Consider the following 22509-nt stretch of genomic DNA (forward strand, 5'->3'; position numbering starts at 1 on the left):
GGCATCCTGTCTTCTGTCCCAGAGAGCACATCAGAGGAAACCAGTGTTATCACTGGGCAAGAGTAGAAAAGAACCTATCGTTGTAGCTGTGTGCAAACACCTCCTCTTTCTGCACAGTATATTCATAGCAGCATTCCGACTTATTCCTGGTTCTGAAAGTAAAATTCAGACACAAACGCCCGCTCATTTGGCTATAAACCAAGTTATGCACCATTATCAGGATGTGGGTGAAGGTGATGGACAAGAGTCTCGAGAAGTCCTTGAAAAGAACTGCCCGGCTCTCTCACATTTATGCAAGAGGTGACTAATTGCTCACTGTTCATTTAGGCGTCTTAGAAACTGAACTTTATCAGCTGAAACTAATATGGAAGAACGGACCCTTTAAAAAATATCTCTTCAGTTATCCAGAATCCTTGTTTCCCCAACTTCAGGAGAGGCGAAAAGGAAGCTTGAGTCCTGACATGAAAACCACACACCTTCCCGTTACAGAGAAGCACTTGTAAAGAAAAGAATATCTTAATACCATGTGCTTAGTAAACAGATCAAACTAATACATTTATTCAGTTAAATGTCTGTACAAGGAAGTTACTGAAATTCACTGTTCTTGAGAATGCTCCCTTCCCACCTCACCTGCAGGAAGGCAGCACTGACTTCCTCCCCAACCTTGACCTCCAAAACACTGAGTCCTCCAGACAGGTCTTCTGCTCCAGCCCACCTCTCACAGCAGAGATGGCCAAGTCTCCTGACCCTGTGCCCCTGGGAAAATCACTTTACCTCCCTGAGCCTGAGCTGCTGGACAGGTGGGGGACCTGGATTAAACGTCTAAAGAGGGCTTCTAGGTGGTGCCAGGATAACGGTTCAGAGCAGGTCCCCAAACCCACAGGCTGCAAAAGACCTCATGCCACATGCCATGACTCATCTCCACCCACGCAGTCACAATTCCAGATGTATTCACAGAATAAGACAGGCAACTTCAGGCAAAGGCCAAGTTTCCAGATCGTTTTTTAAATGGTAATGACAAGTTACTTATAATGACAAGCTACACACACATTCTTCTAGCAAATCATGATGAAAAAGGCTGGGGTACCCTCTGGCCCATTATCTCCCTCCTGGTCCCTTTGTATATGTTCCCAGTGTTGCTGGATGGGATATATTATCCTCTGGTTCTTTCTCTACATTTATACACATAGCTCCAAAATCACAGAAAACACATAACCAGCACAGCCATTCTGGAGAAGAATCTGCCTCGGTCAACACTTAGTCTATGTACATACATGCTCCCGTGATCTATTTATCCTGTTCCTGGACATATATCCTGGCAACTCCTCCCACAGGATGTTCCCTATAGTCCAGGGAGTTGGAGGAAGAGAGAAGGTGGGAACAATGTCTAGGTAAATAGAGCAAGGTAAACAGATTAGTCATAAGAACATAATGCTGACTTTAAAAAGTAAAAAAAAAAAAAAAAAAAAACAGTAAAAGCTAGTGAAAACCTTTTATATGTATTGAATTCATGCATAAATCCCCTCATGTGCCAAAATAACCACACATGTTTTATACCATAAACACTTAGTCTCTGTCACATTAAAGCCCTTGGTAAATACTCACTATGGTTAATTAGATAAAAAGATGTTCACAATATACTGTAAGCCTTCTATTACAAAACGTCATTTAGCATATCATCCTTTCTCCTAAAGGGCCTTTCCTTTCCCTATTAAAAAAACACCTAAGAGAGACTGTAAACCTGTGTTTAAAAATTGTTACAGTGGTTACCTCTGAGGGGAATTATATGTTTGTTTTAGCTTATTCTCGTTGTTGGCCATATTTCTACAATGAATGTATGTTACTTTAGAATTTTCGGAGTTCCTGTCGTGGCGCAGTGGTTAACGAATCCGACTAGGAACCATGAGGTTGCGGGTTTGGTCCCTGCCCTTGCTCAGTGGGTTAACGATCCGGCGTTGCCGTGAGCTGTGGTGTAGGTCGCAGACACAGCTCAGATCCTGCGTTGCTGTGGCTCTGGCGTAGGCCAGAGGCTACAGCTCCAATTCGACCCCTAGCCTGGGAAGCTCCATATGCCGCGGGAGCGGCCCAAAGAAATAGCAAAAAGACAAAAAAAAAGAATTTTCTTTAATCTTTAATGTTCCTTTCAGTACAGTTTATGACAAAAAAAAAAAAGAAAAGAAACATCCCAAAAATCCATCAGTGGGGAAATAGTTCAATTACGGTACAAACAAACAGCAGAATATACTGCAGCCACTTTTTGTCAATGTGGGAAGATAGCATACTGTTGTAGGGGAAAATGCAGGCTCTGGAACTGCACACATAAGTGACCTACGAGGCCATGGACAACATTAGTCAGCAGCAGGGACTCTGGAGCCAGCGCACCCGCCCTCACATCCTGCCTGCCCCTGAGGAGCTGTGCAAACTCAGGCAAATCACTCAGCCTCCCTGAGCCGAAGTCCTCATCTGCAAAATGGGGGTGATGACAGCACCTCTCATGGGGCTGCCATATATAAATGCAGAAGATGCAGAACAAGCAAAAAAAAATAAAAACTGTGTTATAAGGTCCATTAAAAAATGTATGCCTTTTATTTATGTAGATTAAACCTCAATAATGTTGATTTAAAAACACATGCACACACACCCAAGGTCACATACTGTATAATTCCATTTATAGGAAATATCCAGAACAGGTAAACCCTTACAAAGAGAAAGCAGACTGGTGGCTGCCAGGGCTGGGGTGAGGGAGAATAGAGAGTAACTGCTGATGGAGTCAGGGTTTAATTATGGGTGAGGGAAGTTGGGAACTAGGTAGAAGTGGTGGTTACCTAACATTGTGAATGTATGAAACACAACTGAATTGTTCATTTTTAAAGGGTTAATTTTGTTTATATACTTTTACGTGAATTTCACCTCATCAAAAGAAACAGGAAAGCAAAACATATTTTCCGAGAATCCACACAAATGAAAGGATGAACATCAACATTCAAAAAGGCCCAAAGGGGGAGTTCCCATTGTGGCAGAGGGGAAACGAATCCAACCAGTAACCATGAGGTTGCGGGTTTGATCCCTGGCCTCGCTCAGTGGGTTAAGGATCCGGCATTGCTGTGAGCTGTGGTGTAGGCTTGCGGCTACAGCTCCAAATCGACCACTAGCCTGTGAACCTCCATATGCCACAGGTGCAGCCCTAAAAAGACAAAAAAAAAAAAAAGGCTCCAAGGGGGAAAGGAATGAATAGGGAGAATAAGCATCAATGAAAGCCAGAAAATAATGCGTCACAGCATAATTCAGAAAAGAGCCCTGCTGTCAGTGTGCCCTGAACGGGCTCAGGAGTGGTTAAACCTTCACCTAGGGCCAAAAAAAAATGCCTTGATATACTACCGTTTATTTATTTATTTTTAAGAAATGCTATTCACCTCTATTCTCCATTTTGCCATTTGCTGCTTTAACCCACTGGTATATATCTTGGAGACCTTCTCATGTTAATACTTATCATTCTTTGTCGTCGCTTTGAAGCTCCAGGGATGTACCATGATCCAAATATTTTTAACCTCCTTTACTTAACCATACATAATATTTTGTGCTCGATCATACAGAACATGCACGTATGCACATATTATGTAAACATGGCATGCAACTGCCTGTACCAAAATAAAACCCTATTCTGAGATAAGGTTGGTTTTTAAAGCTATCTTATATTCACTCTTTATACCCCTCCCACTAACGACTACTGCTATCCCCCAAGAGCCAAGAGTGAGATGACACCCCCTCAGTTTCCACACCCTCCAAAGTTGATTTAATTTGATTAAATTAAATCAAAGTTAAAGTTGATTCAATTTGACTTCACAGGGGGAAAAAAAAATGTTAGCTGAATAGGAGTTCATTGTATGATTCTTTGCCCCAAGATGGCCCTTCCCTAAGCCCAGTGACCGCCTGGCCTGGCTGCTTGGTATTAAGTTTAAAGGCCTGGAATTAGTTCAGAGGATACACACAGTGTCAATAACAAATCCATCAAGTTCACCTTGGAGATTCTGGCTCTTCCAATTACCATGCCAAAAACTCTACTTCTTCTGGATCTGTTTTCCAAATCCTGCACACCATCATGTCACCTGCCCAATGACAGTGTGTCTAACAGAGTTCTCTGAGGTTTGGTTTTCATCAAAATAAGCCAAAAGGCTGCCCTTTTTTATAATTAGTCATGAATGTCAGTGGCCTCGGGGTGACACAGGAGGCACAAACTTGACATTTGCGAAGAAACAAGAGCTGGAAACAATCACACAAGGAAAACACGTACAGTCAGGGAACCATCCCCTTCTGTGCTAAGGCAAGAGGGGCACTTTCGAAATCTGAAATAGGCCTTTATCAGAGCTGGGGGAAAAGTCACCCCAGTGGTACTGGGGTGGTAGACAGAGCCACCTCACAGACACACTGTGTCCTGCTCTCAGAGGATCTGCGGGAGGGGAGGGTCTGTTCTGGGGCCAAGGACTTTCTGGCATCTCTAAGGACTGGGCAGTTACACAACACAATTATTTTTTTTTGCATAGCATCCCTCCCACAGGGCATTCCATTAAGTTTGACAAAGGCAGACATTCATAGACTTGATAAAAGCAAAGCAAGGAGAAACTTTGTAATGGGGAGAAAGGACAGGAAATAAACAGTTGTGATATGGGAAGGTGCTCCCAGCACTTCCTCCTAGGCTTTCAACTCCCGGCCCAGTACCGGGCAGAGGCAGTAGGAGCAAGGTGACCTAAGGAGGACAGAAAGGGAAGAGCAAATAAAATCAGAGAGTGACAGAGGAAAGGCTTCCCACCTTCCAGAGCGGGCGCATCCTCATCATTGGCAAACAGTAAAACGATCTTCTGGCAACTAGACCTGGCACTGGCTTGGATTTTTGTTTTTGTTTTGTTTGGGTTTTTCTGAGGCCAGTTATTTATTCTACTTGTTAAATAATAAACACAAGTCACAAAATATTTTCCTAATTTATGACTGACCGACCTAATTTATTTGGACAGAAACAGAAGTGTGCCTGCACACCAAGGCAAAAGCTGTGTTTGGCTGTTTAAAGATCTCCCTGAACGCCTGCAAGAAATTCCTGGGTGAGGGAGGTCCAGAAGAAGCTAAATGTCTTTTCTCAGGGAGGTGAGTCATCTTATGAAGTGGCAAACAGCCATTCTCAGCTTAAACGAACCTTACAGAAATACAGGTCTTCAGCCTGAGAAATGTTGTTCTAAGTTGCCTTCAACAGAAGACATTATTCGCGGGCTTGCAATCTGCTAAAGGCAAAGAAAGTCCCTTCCACCACCGCACTTGTCAGCTACAGGTGAGCTCAGGAACAGGGAGGGGAACAGGAGAAGAACAGGAAAGAATTTTGATCTCCCACAGAGGTCTCCATCAGGTCTCCTAGGGTCTCCCCAGCTCAGCACCCCTTCTAAGTACCAGGAAGCTTTCCCCAGCAAGTTTCCTTAAAAAGCAGTCTCTTTCTTCTGTGGCACAGGTTAAGGATCCAGTGTTGTCACTGCAGTGGCCTGGGTCACTGCTGTGACACAGGTTCGATACCTGGTCTAGGAAGTTTTATATGCTGTGGGCGCCAGCCCAGATGCTGGGGGGTAGGGCTAGGAGGCCAGCTGGCTGGGATGACAGATGAGGTCAGTTTCAGGCCTGGAGTCTCAGCAGCAGCAGATGGGCCGCATCAGGTAAAGGAGACTTCTCCAGGGCCTGCTAGGACTGTACGGCCACAACGCATTTCCTTATGAATCTGACCCAACTCCCCAAACCCAAGTAAGTGATGTTTCATTGCAGTTCTATCAGTAGCTCCAAAAGCATCCCACTCTCCCAAGTTATCTAAGGACATTCCACAAAGGAAGCCTGGAAAGTAATACATTGGAATGCCTTAAGTCATATAGGAAATGTGTTCTATTATAGATCTACCTTGTTCAGTTTCTTACTGATCTTCAGGAGATTCATACATAGAAAGAATGAAAATATATATATATATATATATGAATATATTCAATGAATAACCTATAGATATAGACAGATATCAAAGCCAACCCTAGAAACAAATGCGCTCTAAAAAAAGAAAGAAAAAGCATAATAACTACCAATTTTACGGTCAAGTCAATATTAGCATCATGACTTAGAAAAGCTCACTAGCAGCAAATCACTTAAATTCTCTCCACTTGGAAAATACTAGTATGTTTAGGGATAACTTAAACATCTTATAATACTGTGTCATAATGAAGGAAATAAATGGAAGTTACTCTTGCTGATGAGAATCCTGACGAAGAAAGGCTTTTAACAGCACCAGACAACATAAGTTGGAAGAGGGTGCCACAGACAAGTCCTGGGCTCTGCCCAGCAAAGCCTTTCTCTGAAACCATCGGTACTGCTGCTCTCATTCACTGAAGCCCCACAGGACAGCAGAAGATTTTGTTTCATTTGTATGGGGGTCCAGCAGCCTGGCCTGGATGTCCAAAGTAGGCAAATGACTTGTACAGAACCACAAAAGTGGAGAAAATTCCCAAAAGAATGTCTTGGGAAAGTTCACTTTCACAGTATTTACATGTATCATCTTTCTGGGAAGCTGACCAGTCAGGTCAAAGTCCCACCATCAGAAGTAGTGACTGTGGGATCCAGAAGCACCACATGTACTAAGGTAGAAGCAGAGGTGCCCAGGTCCTCTGCCCTCCCAATCCTCCATGACAAATGCTCAACCGGAGAGGGTTCGACAGAACAAGGGCCAACTCCCCTAGAGGGCACAGTCATCCAAGGAGAAACTCCTCGACATTAGACTGGAAAGCTTGAGACAAAATCAACAAGTGTCATGTTTCTCAAGAGGTAGTTCCAGGCACAGAGAACAAAAGGCAAGAGCAGAGAGGAGTCGTCTCCAAAAAAAAAGTAAAATAAGTAAAAGCAGATACCAAAAGGTGGAAAAAGGAGGTGGAAAATACTAGCAGAACACTAGCAGAAACAGTCAAGAGATGTTCATGCAGCCACTCAATAAATGACTGCCAGTTCCCACCAGTGGCAAGAACCACATTTAATGTTACTCAGAATAGAAAGCCTGAGACAGACATGTTTCCTATTCTCAAGGATTTAAAAGCTATGAGAGCGAATAAGCTTTATGCCCACATAGCTGCATTACTGGTTATAGGTGATTTTCCTGAAGAACTGTACAAATGAAGGGTTTGGGAACAGGTGTCTGGGCAGAAATATCAAAGACTCAAAGAGCTTTTATACCAAGGGGAAAAGATGCTTAAGTACCCTAGAAAGAGGCCCAAGGAGCAACAAAGGCAAAAAGGTGGAACCATGTATTTTCAGGAAGCAGGACACAATACAGGTGAGAGTAATACAAGATTACCTGAAAAAAGCAGACTAGGACCAGATCATGGAGGGGCTCAAATAATATTCAAGAGAAAAAAAAAAAAATCCTAAAACAGCAGACTAGTAGGGCTGGAAGTAAGAGGAGCAGAGACATATTCAGGCAACCAGTATCTCCTGCTATGATGACCAACTGCCCTGTCTTCAAAGGGAAATCAAACAGGGCCGAATGAAATGTGGGATGATTGCTGCTCTCCTGTTCCATCAAATACTGTCTGTTTAGGACAGAAGAGTTATCCAGTTAGTCTGAAAGATGAGCAATGATCCCAGATACCAGGAAGGTAGCACCACTGGGGGTGGGGGAGGGGACTGGTACCTCGGCCAGGCAAAGGCTCAATTCTCTTACTCGTCCCATGTGATACCCAAAGCTCTTCGGTGGATCCAACAGGTCCCTTTATGTCCAGTAAGTGAACAAATTTCACTTTTGAAATTTGTATTTTGAATGTGTTCAGACACGTCCCATGCACACAACTCTCAATTTGTTGGTCAGCTGCCTTGCAGGGTGCACTAAGTCATGACTAAGGGACTTCCTCCCACCCCCACTAAGGAGGTCTTGCAGCCCTATCCCTGCCTCAGGGGAGGAAGGCTTTTCCCTGAGGCTTCTTTTACTTTCATCCTACTAGGCCTCAGAGGACTGTTTGCAGGTCTCTGTCCTTCCACTGTTCAAAACCAAGGCCAGTCAGACAGAAGCCCTCAGCTAAAGAAGAAGACATCTAACCCACCCTTGATCTTTTCTCTGAATGGCCTGGAGCAAGCCAGCTCTCCTCTCTTATTGCAAACACTCTGGTCTCTCCATTGCTTTCCTAGCAATCTCAATGCTGTCTAACAATGCAGGCTTCAGAATCAAAGAAGCCATTTCTTAGGGTCAGTCTTTAAAAGGATTAGACTGTGTTCACAACTGCAGAGATAGCCTTCCAGGCCCTTGCTGACCTTGATGTTATGATGGAGGACAAGTCAAGTTTCTTTAACCTGCTTTTCTTGCTTTCATCTAGTTTTCTACCTATTGCTAATTTTGATTGACTTATTTGCTTTAAGATTTATCACGTAAGCCCTATTTGGTGATCTTACTGTGGAATGCACCTCAAAACATAATGGCATGCTATGGAGCATTCACGCAGAAAAGGGATGAAGAGGCTTCGTTTCCTTGTGATAATCAATCTTTCTCTTTGTTAACAGATTTCAAATGTGAGAAAAAGTAATGAAATGAAACTCATGGGCTCAATTAGCAACAGCAATAAATGCCAAATAAAGCATCTCTAAGGGGAAGTTTGACAGCAGCGCAATTGGCTTACCTGGTGAGAATTCTGGGACAAAGACAAAACCATTCTAAGCTGTATAGCAATGATGGTTAAGAGTGCGGACTTTGAAAAATGAGAAACAATACGTTTCCAGGCCTTTGGATCAAGACAAACAGTCCATCGGATGAAAATCAATGCTTCTAGGGGAAGTTCTGGTTCTAAACACTTCTCTACTAAATACTTTAGTTTTTCCAGATGGGAAAAAAAAAAAAAAAACTTTTTATTTAAATTGTCAAAAATAAAATAATTGTACACATGGGCAACTTTACAATATGATAACTATACAATAAGATTATACCATCTGCCTAACTCAGCAAACAGCACCTCCAATTAAATCTAGGCTGCATGGAAGGGGTTATATATATATTTTTTTTTGTCTTTTTGTCTTTTTTTTTTGTCTTTTGTTGTTGTTGTTGTTGTTGCTATTTCTTGGGCCGCTCCCGTGGCATATGGAGGTTCCCAGGCTAGGGGTTGAATCGGAGCTGCAGCCATCGGCCTACGCCAGAGCCACAGCAACGTGGGATCCGAGCCACGTCTGCAACCTACACCACAGCTCACGGCAACGCCGGATCGTTAACCCACTGAGCAAGGGCAGGGACCAAACTCGCAACCTCATGGTTCCTAGTTGGATTCGTTAACCACTGCGCCATGACGGGAACTCCGGAAGGGGTTATATTTTAAAGAAGGCCACCTTAACACAGAAAAATATCTTTCAAGTAAAAGGTTAAAATCTTTGACTTTGCTGATCTAGAAGACAGAATCAGAAATAAGAGTTCCTTTTGCTTCCCAAGTCCATTTCTTTTGTATTAGAAATTATTTGTTGAGTTGGTTAAATCATAGTGAACTGCTGTTGATTTTGGAGGCAAGGGAACATGTGAACAGGATGATGGGAAGTAAAAAATTCCACTACAACCAGGATATCTTTGTTCAAAGGCACAACTTGATTAAATTCACATCCTGTGGTCATTTGTTGAGTTCTCAGAACAATGGTAAATGTAGTTACTTAGAAAACAAAAAGACCATTGTTCCTTTTCGTTACTTCTCTTCCTTGTTGAAAATCTCAACAGTCTCAGAGTCCACAGCTTACATATAAAAGCATGATGTTACTACATTCACATCAAAAAGCCAGACACAGATTCATATATACACACTCAGCTCATGCCAGCATTTAACCCATATTTGTAGAGACAGAACTAAACTTCAGAAACTGTTTTTATGAAGAGAATTACTAAGCTTCATCAAAACATGAGTCCTGTCCATCTCTCACCACAATTGTGCCTTGGAACAAACCTGACCACACACACAGTGGGCGGCGGGAATTTCAAAAATTGGATTTGAAATTCCTTCCTGAAAAATTCTGACAATAACTATAGGACAGGCTGGTGATGAGAAGCCAAAGGACTTTGAGGAAGAGGCAATCAGCTCTGAACTTTAGTTACACATCTCCATTAGAGAATGACCTCACTGGGTGTAATCAGTTCCACGCTCTGCTGGAGACCTCACTCAGAAGTTTCTCCACATAAGGCCCCAAAAGGAGCTGCTCCTCATATCCCAAGATGTAGCAATGCCTGGCACACACCCCAGCTATGCAAACACCAAATAAACAGATGGAGGATAATCAACCCACCCTTTGATCAAGTAAAAGCAGGGAGGTGTATAAACTCCGACCTTTGGCCAGCTCACTATGGCTCAGGTTCTTCTTAAGAACAGGCTCATCCCCACCCTCTTTGGGTTCTGAGAACCATGGTTCCATCTGCTCCAACCAGTGAGGAACAATTTTCTTAACCTACACAAGGCCTCTGAGTATCAGCCAGCAGATTCCAGGATATTATAGGAGTGTATAGAGAGTGGTGTGTTGGCACAGTTTTTTTTTTTTTTTCTTCTTCTTTTAAATGTTTAACCGTCTGCTATGTTTGGATGAATTTTTTTGTCTAGTTTCAATGTTGGGAAGTACACAAGCAAAGCTCTACAATTTTCTATCTTCTATAGTGAAACATATTTGAGTCCACTGCCAAAATCCTGTATTCTTTACAACTGCCAACACTTTAGCATTAATGTTAGCAACTTTTTTTAACCTCTCAGGAACCCCATCATTGGCTCAGGTAGATTACAGTTCATGAGAATTGCTACTTGATGCAAATAATTTATTGATTGAAATTTTGGGTACTTTGAATGATAAAGAAGAAAGTATGAGAGGGCAGGTAGTAAAAGATATTTTTTTCCCCAAGATTCTTCATCCTCTCTTATCATCTCCAGAGGCCGTTCTACCAACCTAGTAGCATTACTTTGAGGACACATAATGATTGGTTTGGAATGTAGGCACTTCTGCACATGATTTTCCTGTTTGTGAAACATTTAGAAAAGTACTTGAAGTATCATAAGATTAATCCTTTTTAACAACACAAAAGAAACCTGTTAAAATACTAGTATATATGAAACAACTTATCACTAAAATAAAAGGCTTGGAGATAAAAATCACTTTATTTTAATGACCATATAATAGGTGTTAATTAAACTTTACAGACTGACAGTGGATTCTCCAAGTCTGTGAATACTCACTTATCCATACCAATGGAAGGATACACTGGTGTAGAAAACATAAATAATAAAAACAGGTGTTCCCATCGTGGCTTAGCAGTAACATCCCTGACTAATGCACGAGGATGTGGGTTTGATCCCTAGCCTCGCTCAGTGGGTTAAGGATTCAGCATTGCCATGAGCTGTGGTGTAGGTTGCAGACGCAGCCCAGATCCCAAGTTGCTGTGACTGTGGCGTAGGCTGGCATCTGTAGCTCTGATTGGAACCCTATCCTGGGAACTTCCATATGCCGTGGGTGCAGCCCTAAAAAGAAAAAAGAAAAATAGCCTTCAGTCACTGAGGACTTTCTGTGTCAAACAAGGGTAACTGAATCTGCTTCATTGGGCTCTTGTGACAATTAAATGAGCTAACTATGAAAGGCATTTAGCTCAGGGGTTGACACATAATAGCTCCTCAGTGCTAACTGCTATTATTATAATCATCATCATTCCTATTTACTATGCATTATATATTATTTATTATGCATCATATTATCCTGCAAAGCTGATACAATGGTCCTGATTTTAATGATGAGACACTATAAAGCTCAATGAGGTCAAGGGACTGTCTCGCTGTCACAAAGTTGGTAAAAGATACCAATGGGATCCAGGACCAAGTCGCCCTAATGTGCAAATTCCAGCCCTTTGTGATGCTCCCCCCCATCTTTTGTCTTTTAGATCCACACCATAGCATATGGAGTTTCCCAGCTAAGGGTCGAATCGGAGCTGTAGCTGCCAGCCTACGCCAAAGCCACAGCAACATGGGAGCCAAGCCACACCTGCAACCTACAGGACAGCTCAGGGCAACACCAGATCCTCAACCACTGAGCGAGGCCAGGGATGGAAACTGCATCCTCATGGATGCTAGTCGGGTTCGTTAACCACTGAGCCACGATGGGAACTCCGTGATGCTGCTTTTAAAAGCTGCCTTTTAAAAAAGGCACCTTTCTTCTGGAAATTAATCCCTTGTCCTGATAGCTTGAGAATCCTAAAGGCAGATAGCAGAGGAGGCAAAGGGAACCCTGGAAAGGGCAGGAGCTTTGCACCAGACGTCACTGGGTTCCCATCCAGCTGCACAACCTTCAAAAGATGACATGATTGCCCAAGTCTTTGGTTCCTAATTTGCAAAACTGGGGTAATCACACCAATCTCAGAAGGAACAAGGTAAAGATGAGACATAAACTATGTAAAGAACTCGGTCCAGTCCTTGGCACACAGGGGCGCTCCATAAATTTGTATCAGATTCATCCCGTCAACTTAAATCACCATTACAAGTCCTAGAGTCTTCACGGTATAGAGGGGGAAAAAAAAACCTTCCAGAATCTTTAATTCTCAACTAGTTTTTCAAAGATTACCTCTCAGGAAGTATAATAAAACTCTCCCCCAAGAGTCAGATAACTTGCATTTACCCATAATTTTTCTTTGGTCATATGTAACTTTACACACGTACATCTTTCCCCTCTATACAAACAAAAAAGTGATGTATAGTCATATATTCCATATACAATCATATTTGTGCCACACTTCCAAAAGGAGAAAGAAAAGAACATGACGAAAATTAAACCAAAATAGGAAAGAATGGGAAATTCTTTAAAAAAAAAAAAAAATCCATTTTCCTGGAGTACTATTATGCTACCAAGTTAACTGATGAAAAGGTCACTACACATACACATGTACACCAGCACTATTTTTTAAAAGGATAAACAAAGAGACCTGTACCCTAAAGAGAAAATGGTTCAACTTTTAATTTAAATCCGATAATGAGATAAACAAATACAATAAGACAACATGCAGGAAAATTCACTTTATTATTTCACAAAATGAAAATCAAAAGAAAGTTCATTCATCAACACACTTTAAACCAGTCACCAGGAGTTCCCATCATGGCGCAGTGGTTAACGAATCCGACTAGGAACCATGAGGTTGCGGGTTCGGTCCCTGCCCTTGCTCAGCGGGTTAAGGATCCGGCATTGCCGTGAGCTGTGGTGTATGCTGCAGACGCGGCTCGGGTCCCGTGTTGCTATGGCTCTGGCGTAGGCTGGTGGCTACAGCTCCAATTAGACCCCTAGCCTGGGAATCTCCATATGCCGCAGAAGCCGCCCAAAGAAATAGCAAAAAAAGACCAAAAATAAATAAATAAATAAATAAATAAAATAGAAAACCAGTCACCAGGTGATTTCCAACTCCCCACCAAAGCAATCAGAGATTAACATGCCTATCGGCTAAGACCAAGCTGTCAAAATAAAAGCTTTAAATTACACTTATGCGTACCAACACGTATTTAAAAGATTTCTTCCTAATATAATAAAGAGCAATGCATAGACTTTCAAAAAACAATATTTAATTTTGCTTATGTGCTAAAAGGCATTTTTAAGCAGATTAAAACACAGAAACCAAGACCACCAGAAGAACCTTTCCCAAATGAAATTAAACCATTTGGTTGGCTTTTCCAAAGGCAAACATGTTGTCCCTCTTTTTTTTTAACACAAATTCCTACAAAATGATAATCAAACAGCTTAAATGCTGCCTCACAAATCAGATTGCATTTCAAATGATCTGAAACCAAACTAAGATAGCATTTCAAGAGCAAGGTTCTCATTTTTAAAAGTAACAGAGAAACTGTCCTTTGAGATGCTGAAACACAGGCACCAAAGTTAAGGACTTGGGAATTCAAGAGTCACTGAAACACTGAGCCCACCAGGCCAGCCCTTACTTGAAAGAGGAGAGAAGAAAACAAGAAAAAGAGGGGTAGGGGTGACAGGAGCTTAGAGAAGGCCTTCAGAGAAATACTAACAACTCAACTTTGAAATACTGTTGTTCCAAACACCAAAACTAGAGAAGACCAGACACTGTTCAGATAGTTAGATAAAACCATTCACATACGATAATGAGCTGTTCCAGGTCCTCTCAGTTCTAGGTATATTTTTCAGAACTTTACCATCATTACATAAACAGGATGAACCATTTCATAGCATTTTCAAGTCCAGCAGAAAAGGCAAGACGGTATCTCAGGCTCCAGGCATCAGTACTTCACAACCAAGACAATATGTAACTGAGACACTCCATATTGAAAAAGGGAGGTTGCTTCCCAGGAAAGTGTTTATTGATTTAAACAAATAAACTGCTTTTTAAGCACACTGTAAACACATATATATATATACATACATATGCATACATATATATACATATCCATATATATGCATACACACACATATGTGTGGTATGTTTGTTTATTCATTTATTTCCTTTTTCAGCCTCACTTGCGGCATAAGTAAGTTCCCAGGCCAGGGATCAAATCCAAACCCGAGCTATGACCTATGCCACAGCTGCAGCAACAAGAATCCTTAATCCAACACAACAGAGGGAACTCCAGTATATATTCTTTTAACAAAAAGTTCATTAATCAGGATTACAATTTGACCAGGTTCCTTACCTAAAAGTAGTGTTACATAAACACTAACTTGTGCCTGCCACATCCAAGGGCCTTTCCCAGGCAGGGGTTTCTGCTGTTACACCCTTCCCTGAGGAGGGCACTGGAGCTTGAGGCAACAGTTCATAGGCTGGCCGGTGTCCTCTGCAGGGACTCTGGTCAAAACTGCATTCTCAATCTTTGGGATTAAACAGTGAGGTTAAAGAATGCAGAAGTCAGGATTCAAAACTTCCTGCTGCTGAGGTCTTGTCCACTCCCAGGGTTCATAAGAACACATCTGACTGCAATTCCCAAAGACCTGGATGCTCAGTTTTTTTCTGGGCTACAGCAAAACCTGCGCTGAGATTCCTATCTCCCTATTCCCACATCTATCTTTATAAAGAACATCCTATGACTTGATGGTAATTTTTGTGAGTCCCTGATCCTTGTAACCAAAAGGGTATATTAATCAATTTGGTTACATTCCGTAGTTCAGACTTTTCCCCAGTTTAGAAAAATCTTTCCATAAATGTGGTCATAGTAAAACTGAAGTTCACGACATTTTACTTTTCTAGTCCATGAAATGTTGCATCTTTCGTTTCCTAAACGCAGGTGGTGATTTTTCTCTTTCCACCCACCCACTCCCCACCATTTTCTCCTCCTGGTCCTAGATATTTTAGGTCTAGGTCGAGTAGGGAATAAGGCAAGATGCCTTCTCAGTCTAACCCCCTTCTATCTCTAAGACCAGAAATGGAAGCAACTAAGACAATTAACACAATGACTGGAGGAAATTTTCACAGTGTCTATCAAAAATACAAATGCAAAAATACCACCTACCCCTGTAATCCCACCTATGGATATCCATCCCACAGAAACATGGAAACCTGGAGGCAACCAATGAGTTAATCACTAAAGGACTGGTTAAATAAAGTGCATCCACAGGATAGAAATGGACCCAGAATAAAAACAAATTGGCATATTTTTAAATGAGGTGGATCTATAAGAAATGACCTAGAATGAAAGCTGTGAATATTCATAATATTTTACTACATATACATATAACAATGAACAGAAATAAAAGATAAATGTAATATATATTACTTGTAGAAGTAAAATCTATAAGTTGTGAAATACAATGCATAATAACCACATTACGTGAATAATTACATCTGGAAAAAATCTTTGTGCATATTTATACACGGGAAAATATCTGGAAGAATACACACCAAACTGACTATACAAGGGGTATCTCTGGAGAATGAAAATTTGATGGCTGTTATTTTCATCTAGTTGACACCAAAGTATTGACTATATCTTCGAAGTTTTAAAACATTTTAAGTAAAATAAAGATTAGTCACGCTGGAGTTCCCGTGGTGGTTAACGAATCCGACTAGGAACCATGAGGTTGCAGGTTCGGTCCCTGGCCTTGCTCAGTGGGTTAAGGATCTGGTGTTGCCGTGTGCTGTGGTGTAGGTTGCAGATTCGGCTCGGATCCTAAATTGCTGTGGCTATGGTGTAGGGTCGCGGCTACAGCTATGATTAGTCCCCTAGCCTGGGAAATCTCCATATGCCGCGGGAAGCGGCTCTAGAAAAAGGCAAAAAAAACAAAAAAAAAGATTAGTAATTCCAACAGGTATTTCATCCTTTTGCTCAAAATGCAATGAAATTCACCCTTAAAAGCCTCCCCAATTCAACATTCAGATCATCAAATTAAATTACAAGAGGTTCATTTCTCCCACATGTCCACAAATCAAATAGCTAGTTCTACAAAAGGATATTAACCAATCTAGAAAATGCTCACTGCCAGTTCGAGGTTTGATACAAAAGGTCAATGTGAAATGTGAAAGCCATCACTGTGCTCAAACACACCTACAAACAATGGGAAAGTTACTTGCTCAACTTTCACCTATCCCACAACTTTCTGTAAAATGTTTTCACTTCCAATCAGGCAGTATCAAATATCAGAATAAGATGACCCATCACATCCAGAGGACAAAAGGTAAAGCATAAAAGACATGTCTAAGAAATACACTGTAACATAGACATAAGATTGCAAATGTATTCTGAGAAAACACTTAAGTGGGAGAAAAATACACATATATCTCCTCTGTCCAGTGATCAAAAAGTATGTTTGACCCTGAATATACACCAAATTCTCAAGAAACAAGTCACTTTTGCCAAACAAGTATTAATCTAAGACTAGGAGTTCCTGCCATGGCTCAGTGGAAACGAATCTGACTAGCGTCCTTGAGGATGCAGGTTTGATCCCTGGCCTCGCTGGCGTTGCTGTGAGCTGTGGTGTACGTTGCAGACATGGTTTGGATCTGGTGTTGCTGTTGCTGTGGCGTAGGCCAGTGGCTACAGCTCTAATTTGACCCCTAGCCTGGGAACCTCCTTAAACCAAGGGTGCAGCCCTAAAAAAAAGACCAAAAAAAAAAAAAAATCCAAGACTAGTTCATTTTTCTTGCTCCAAACAAATTAAATGCGAACATACAGGGAATGCTAAAAAGTATCAATTTATAAAAATACCAATTTATACTTTTTCTACAGTCCTATCCCATTTAAACTTAACACTCCTCCAGCAAAGTTCAAATAGCATCTAGCACCAGACCATGAGGTAACTGCTGATGTTTCCACCTTTTTAGCCACATATATTATCCAAAATTTCTGTAACAACCATCTATTATCACTTGTATAATATCTGGGGACTGCAAATAAATAAGATTGGAGGGTTTTTCTGTAACTCAGAGTTCTAGGTAACACCCATTTCTCAGCTGTTCTTCCTTACATGGGAAAGGGGTATGGGCCAGCCCCAGGAAGGCTGTTCCACATTTCTAATCCATGTACAGACCTTCTCCACTTTGGAATAAACATCAAGCCCCTTAGCATTTAAATCTGTAAACATATAAAGACAATGCCCAGCCCTCTCCCCACATCTAAAAGTATCTAATGGTTTACGATAAGGGCTTTTACCAAAAGACTTTGCAATTTCATAAACAGTACACTTGCACACCTCCTGACCTTCTATTATTTCTGTCATTAGTATACGATAAACCAAAGAAAATAAGTGAATTCTGTCAATAACTATTAATGGGTTTCTAATATTCTCATATTTTTATCCTAACAGGCTGGCAATTCTTTTTTGAAAAGTGATTATAAAAGGGGATGTGGCACAACAGAATCAGCGGCGTCTCTGCAGCGCCTGGACACAGGTTCGATCCCTGAACCAGCACAGTGGGTTAAAGGATCTGATGTTGCTGCTGCTGTGGTGCAGGTCGTAACTGCGGCTGGGAACTGATCTCTGGCCCAGGAACTCCATACACCAAGGGGGTAGCCAAAAAAGAAAAAAGAAAAAAGGTGGGGGTAGTAGCAGTATAATACTGCTGTACTGACTTCAAAGTAAAGAAACTCATAATTGTCTAAACAACAATCTACCTTTAAACTGAGTGATGCATACATAGAAAACTTATTTTTAGAGCTGTGATAGATCTAGTTCACTGACTTCTAGGTGGCAGGAGAAATAATTACACATGCATGCAAACAATCTATATTTTTAACGTGGTGGTGTTGAGTTTTAAGGTCAGTCTGGAATAAAACACCTCAAGGCTAAAAAAGGGATCAGCATTACACACACACAGCTCTCTGCCCTTCAAGTGTTACCTTAGAATAGACATGTTTAGATTTCTTTGCCAGTTATACATTTCTAAAGCCACTTTTCTAGCAAAAATCACTCTGATGAATGGTTTGCATGACACATTAGTTTATGAAACCTGTAATCAACCACACTAACAACCAGGGTGAAGGTAGCCAGGTAATTAGCTCCCCGACCACAGGTTAAAAACACATGTTAAATGAATGACAAATATTGTGCATTCATTACCCTTGAGCTAAACAAAGCTGCTATGGTAGATAGAGAGTTTGCAAAAGATGGCAGTAAGAATTCCTCCCATCTCTGTACACATGTCCCTCTGCCCTGTGATCTTACTCTTCCCTCCTAGTAAGTACAGGAAAAGTGATGTCTTTCTGAGCTGCCCCTGTGATGTGCTCTGACCAACTGAAAGAGGCCCTGTGATGCTTTGTGACCAAAAAGCCTAGGCCTCAAGAGTATGTGCAGCTCCAGCCCAGCTACTTTGGAACACTGCTGCAGCCAAGGGAAGACACAAAGGTGCATCTCCCTGAGGAAGAATCAATGGAAAAGAGGGCGTCAGCTAACAGCCTGCACCCACCACCACATAAACAATGAGGCCATCTTAAAACACGCAGCCCCGGCCCAGCGGCCACAAACTAGCCCTAGACGAGACCATCAGAACTCCCAACCCAACCAAGCCCAGATGGCCAGCCCACAGAAGTGGAAGCAGGTAAAAAGATCATTATTTTAAGCCATTACATTCTGGCCTAATTTGTTACACAGCTATACATAGCTGATACAGAGAGCATCAGAATTCATACTCAGAGAACAGAGGCTTTCTTTGTCAGACACCCTTCCTTGAAGGCAAAGCTTCAGAAGAGGCACCTGCCTCAGCAAGATGCTGCCAGTGAAATTTCTGGAAAGAGTTACATTGTTCCTACTTGCCTTGGCCCTTGGCTGAACCCCTGCAAATTTAAACTTGGATATGCCCCTGAGTTCTTACTCTCCACCTTACTCACTCCTGTTCAAATCCTTGCCTTCCAATGATCCCCTGGTGTCTCTGGCTTTGAGGTAGGAGGCAGATGAGCCCCAGGGCTGAGAACAGCTGGGACTTGTTAGGCTGAGTAAATTGGGCCTTGCTTCTCTTTGACGTTTCAAGGAGAAGGTAAATGGCAGGAGCTAAGCTCTACTGGAGCAAAAAGATAAGACGACCACACCAATCATTCCTGGGGTCAAGGAGACCTCCCCAACTACACATGTGCAGAAAGACTCTGGGATCAAAAAGGGAGGGGGCGCCAGGCCATAATTAGTCCTGATAACCATCCCATAACCCTTTGCTCTGGAATCTGTCTTGGCCAAACGATGGGCACACCACATCAGGGAGGGCCCCGTGTCCTGTCAGGTGTGAGAAATAAAACAAGATAATTGGCCGAAGGAAAACAAAGAGTCAAAAGAACTGTCCCACATAAGTGATTTAAATCACCCAGCTGGCATGGTCCTCATTCAGAAGGACTCCTCACTCCTCTTTTGAGTGTGTATTACTGCCTCGCTTCTTTACTGTCTTAAGTAAACTACTTCTCTGTGTGCTCTCCCACATGTTGTACTGTGTCTCTAATAATAAACTTTGTGCCTGTTTTTATAATCTTTGCCTTCTTAAAACATTCTTTTTTTTCAAGGTGGGCAAGAATCAGAGCAACTCTGCTTTTGACCACTAGCCCCTGGTGGTCTAGTAACTCAGATTCTTGATTTTCATCCACACTGCCCAGATTCAATTCCTGAGCAAGAAAGGAATTAAGATCTCACTTCAAGCCATCAGGCACTGCTGTCTCTCCGAGATCAGCTTTACAGGTCTGGTTTTAGAATCTCACCCAACTCTATCATGCATCCTCTCAGTCCATCAGCTTTTGCTATTGCTCAGCCCTCCCTCTAGATTAAAAAAAAAAAAAAAACTCATAATCGCAAACCATGGTCCTGGATAATCTCATTACTTCTATAAAGAAGTGATACAGAATCTATTAAAAACAACAGTAAACAAAACTGACTTTAAACAACTAACAGCAGGTTCAGGCCAGAATCATTTTGTAAGATTAAACAATTATTCGGATAAACCTACAACAGCTTAAAACAGTTTGGGAAATACCCTAGGAGCAAATTACGGCCACAATAGGAAAATCAGTGTCACTCCTTCATAAGAAGGCTGATGGAATTAGGTAATTTTTTAACTTAAAATGTGGCTTTAAAGTGTAAGTGGACACCCTCCGACTATGCCCCCTCCAAGGAAACAGTAGTTCTTGTGCATATAAATTCTAACACGATCAATTATGAAAGTCGGTTAGACCTCAAAGATACTATCTCTCACATTTTTGTCACTCCCTTTCTTCCAAGGAGCTCCAAGGGAATATTTCAGTTTTAAACAACTACATACAGCTGAAAACAATATGACCCTTAATATAGTAGACTTAATGAACCATAACCTACATGCAGAAGCCCAAAAAGTGCCTGACTAAAACATTTACCTCTCCCAGTGAGGTAAATGTTTGCCTTTAAGACTGTTACCCTCTTTGCCTTTAAGACTATCTCAGCAAACATATAAGCTACACAACTGCCTATGTTGTCTATTTCTAATGGGCTCTAAAGAGCAGGACATTAAATTATAGCCCTTAAAAAGTCTTGCTGGGGAGTTCCCGTCGTGGCACAGTGGTTAACAAATCCGACTAGGAACCATGAGGTTGCGGGTTCGGTCCCTGCCCTTGCTCAGTGGGTTAACGATCCGGCGTTGCCGTGAGCTGTGCTGTAGGTTGCAGTCATGGCTCGAATCCTGCTGTGGTGGCTCTGGCTTAGGCCGATGGCTACAGCTCTGATTCGACCCCTAGCCTGGGAACCTCCATATGCCCTGGGAGCGGCCCAAGAAATGGCAAAAAGACCAAAAAAAAAAAAATCTTGCTGCTTCTCTGGAAACAATCAGGAAGATGGCTACAGATGAACTAAGAGGCTCATTATCTCTTCGCCCAGAAATTGCCACTTTTTCAACAAGTGGCAATGACCATCTATTTTAGCAAAGATAAACAATCCAGCCCTGATCCTGACTTAGGCCAAAAATATTACTATTCTTAAATTTGTCCTGATGATCATAATTTGCAAATACACAGAGACACCTCCCCTAGTCCTATTTCAGCCCCCCAACTGCCCAGGAAAGGTGCCCTATGAAAAAAATGTTTCCACACAACAACTCTTGCTGAAGGTCAGGCACTGGATTTAGGACTCCCAAAACTTGAAAGGGCATCTACAAGGAAAAATAAAAAAGGATTACATAGTAAAACATTTCCTGTGACGCCCCGGTCACCCTAGGGACACTAAACGTGAGAAAGTACAGACTGTTCCTGACTTGCCCAAAATTAAACCCAGTTAATCTCCCTACACAGATTTTTTTTTCACCCCCTTAATCTTTAATTTACCCTCCTAACAAGGCAGGTGTCCTACCCAAACACCAGTGATTGAGTGTGAATTTGTCTTAAGTTACTGACTTAAATACTGCATGTTTTATTTGCTTTGTGGTATATAACTTGGACTAAACCACAAATCCTTTAATTACTCAAATACCAAAATGTTCTAAACTCAAGGGAAAAGATGGGACCATGATTCAAACTCACCATTTAAATGACTAAAATTGATATAGGTGTTATTTTTTTCTAAGTAGAATTTTACATCTCTGTAATTTCATCCAAAAAACTACTGTCAATTCTTACCTCATAACATAAAAGATAAACTGAAGGTGATTCTGTTACATCCAACCCCAAGACTCTGAAGTATCAAACATTTTGATACTTCTGAAAATACTGGATTTCATTTGGGAAGAGGCTGTGGTTACAATAATCACAAGAACATCCCAGAATGAGTTAAATGGTTAATATAAAAACTCATATTTCAAAACCATCTCCCTAGGTCAACAGGGGTATCTGGAGTTCCTGTTGTGGCTTAGTGGTTAACGAATCCAACTAGGAACCATGAGGTTGCTGGTTCGATCCCTGGCCTCATTCAGTGTGTTAAGGATCCAGCTTTACCCTGAGCTGTGATGTAGGTCACAGATGCTGCTCGGATCTGGTGTTGCTATGGCTCTGGTGTAGGCCTGCGGCTATAGCTCCAATTAGACCCCTACCCTGGGAACCTCCATGTGCCATGGGTGCGGCCCTAGAAAAAGACAATAAGACAAAAAGACAAAAA

The 22509-nt window shown here is 41.7% G+C and overlaps 1 protein-coding gene across 1 annotated transcript in view; it reads right to left on the reverse strand.

Moving 5' to 3' along the window:
• STK39 (serine/threonine kinase 39) overlaps positions 1-22509 on the reverse strand; it is a 306680-nt gene that overhangs the window by 269095 nt on the left and 15076 nt on the right. The gene's annotated exons all lie outside the window — the stretch shown is intronic.

This window comes from Phacochoerus africanus, chromosome 3 (assembly GCF_016906955.1).
Source record: "Phacochoerus africanus isolate WHEZ1 chromosome 3, ROS_Pafr_v1, whole genome shotgun sequence".
NCBI classification, from domain to species: Eukaryota; Metazoa; Chordata; class Mammalia; order Artiodactyla; family Suidae; genus Phacochoerus; species Phacochoerus africanus.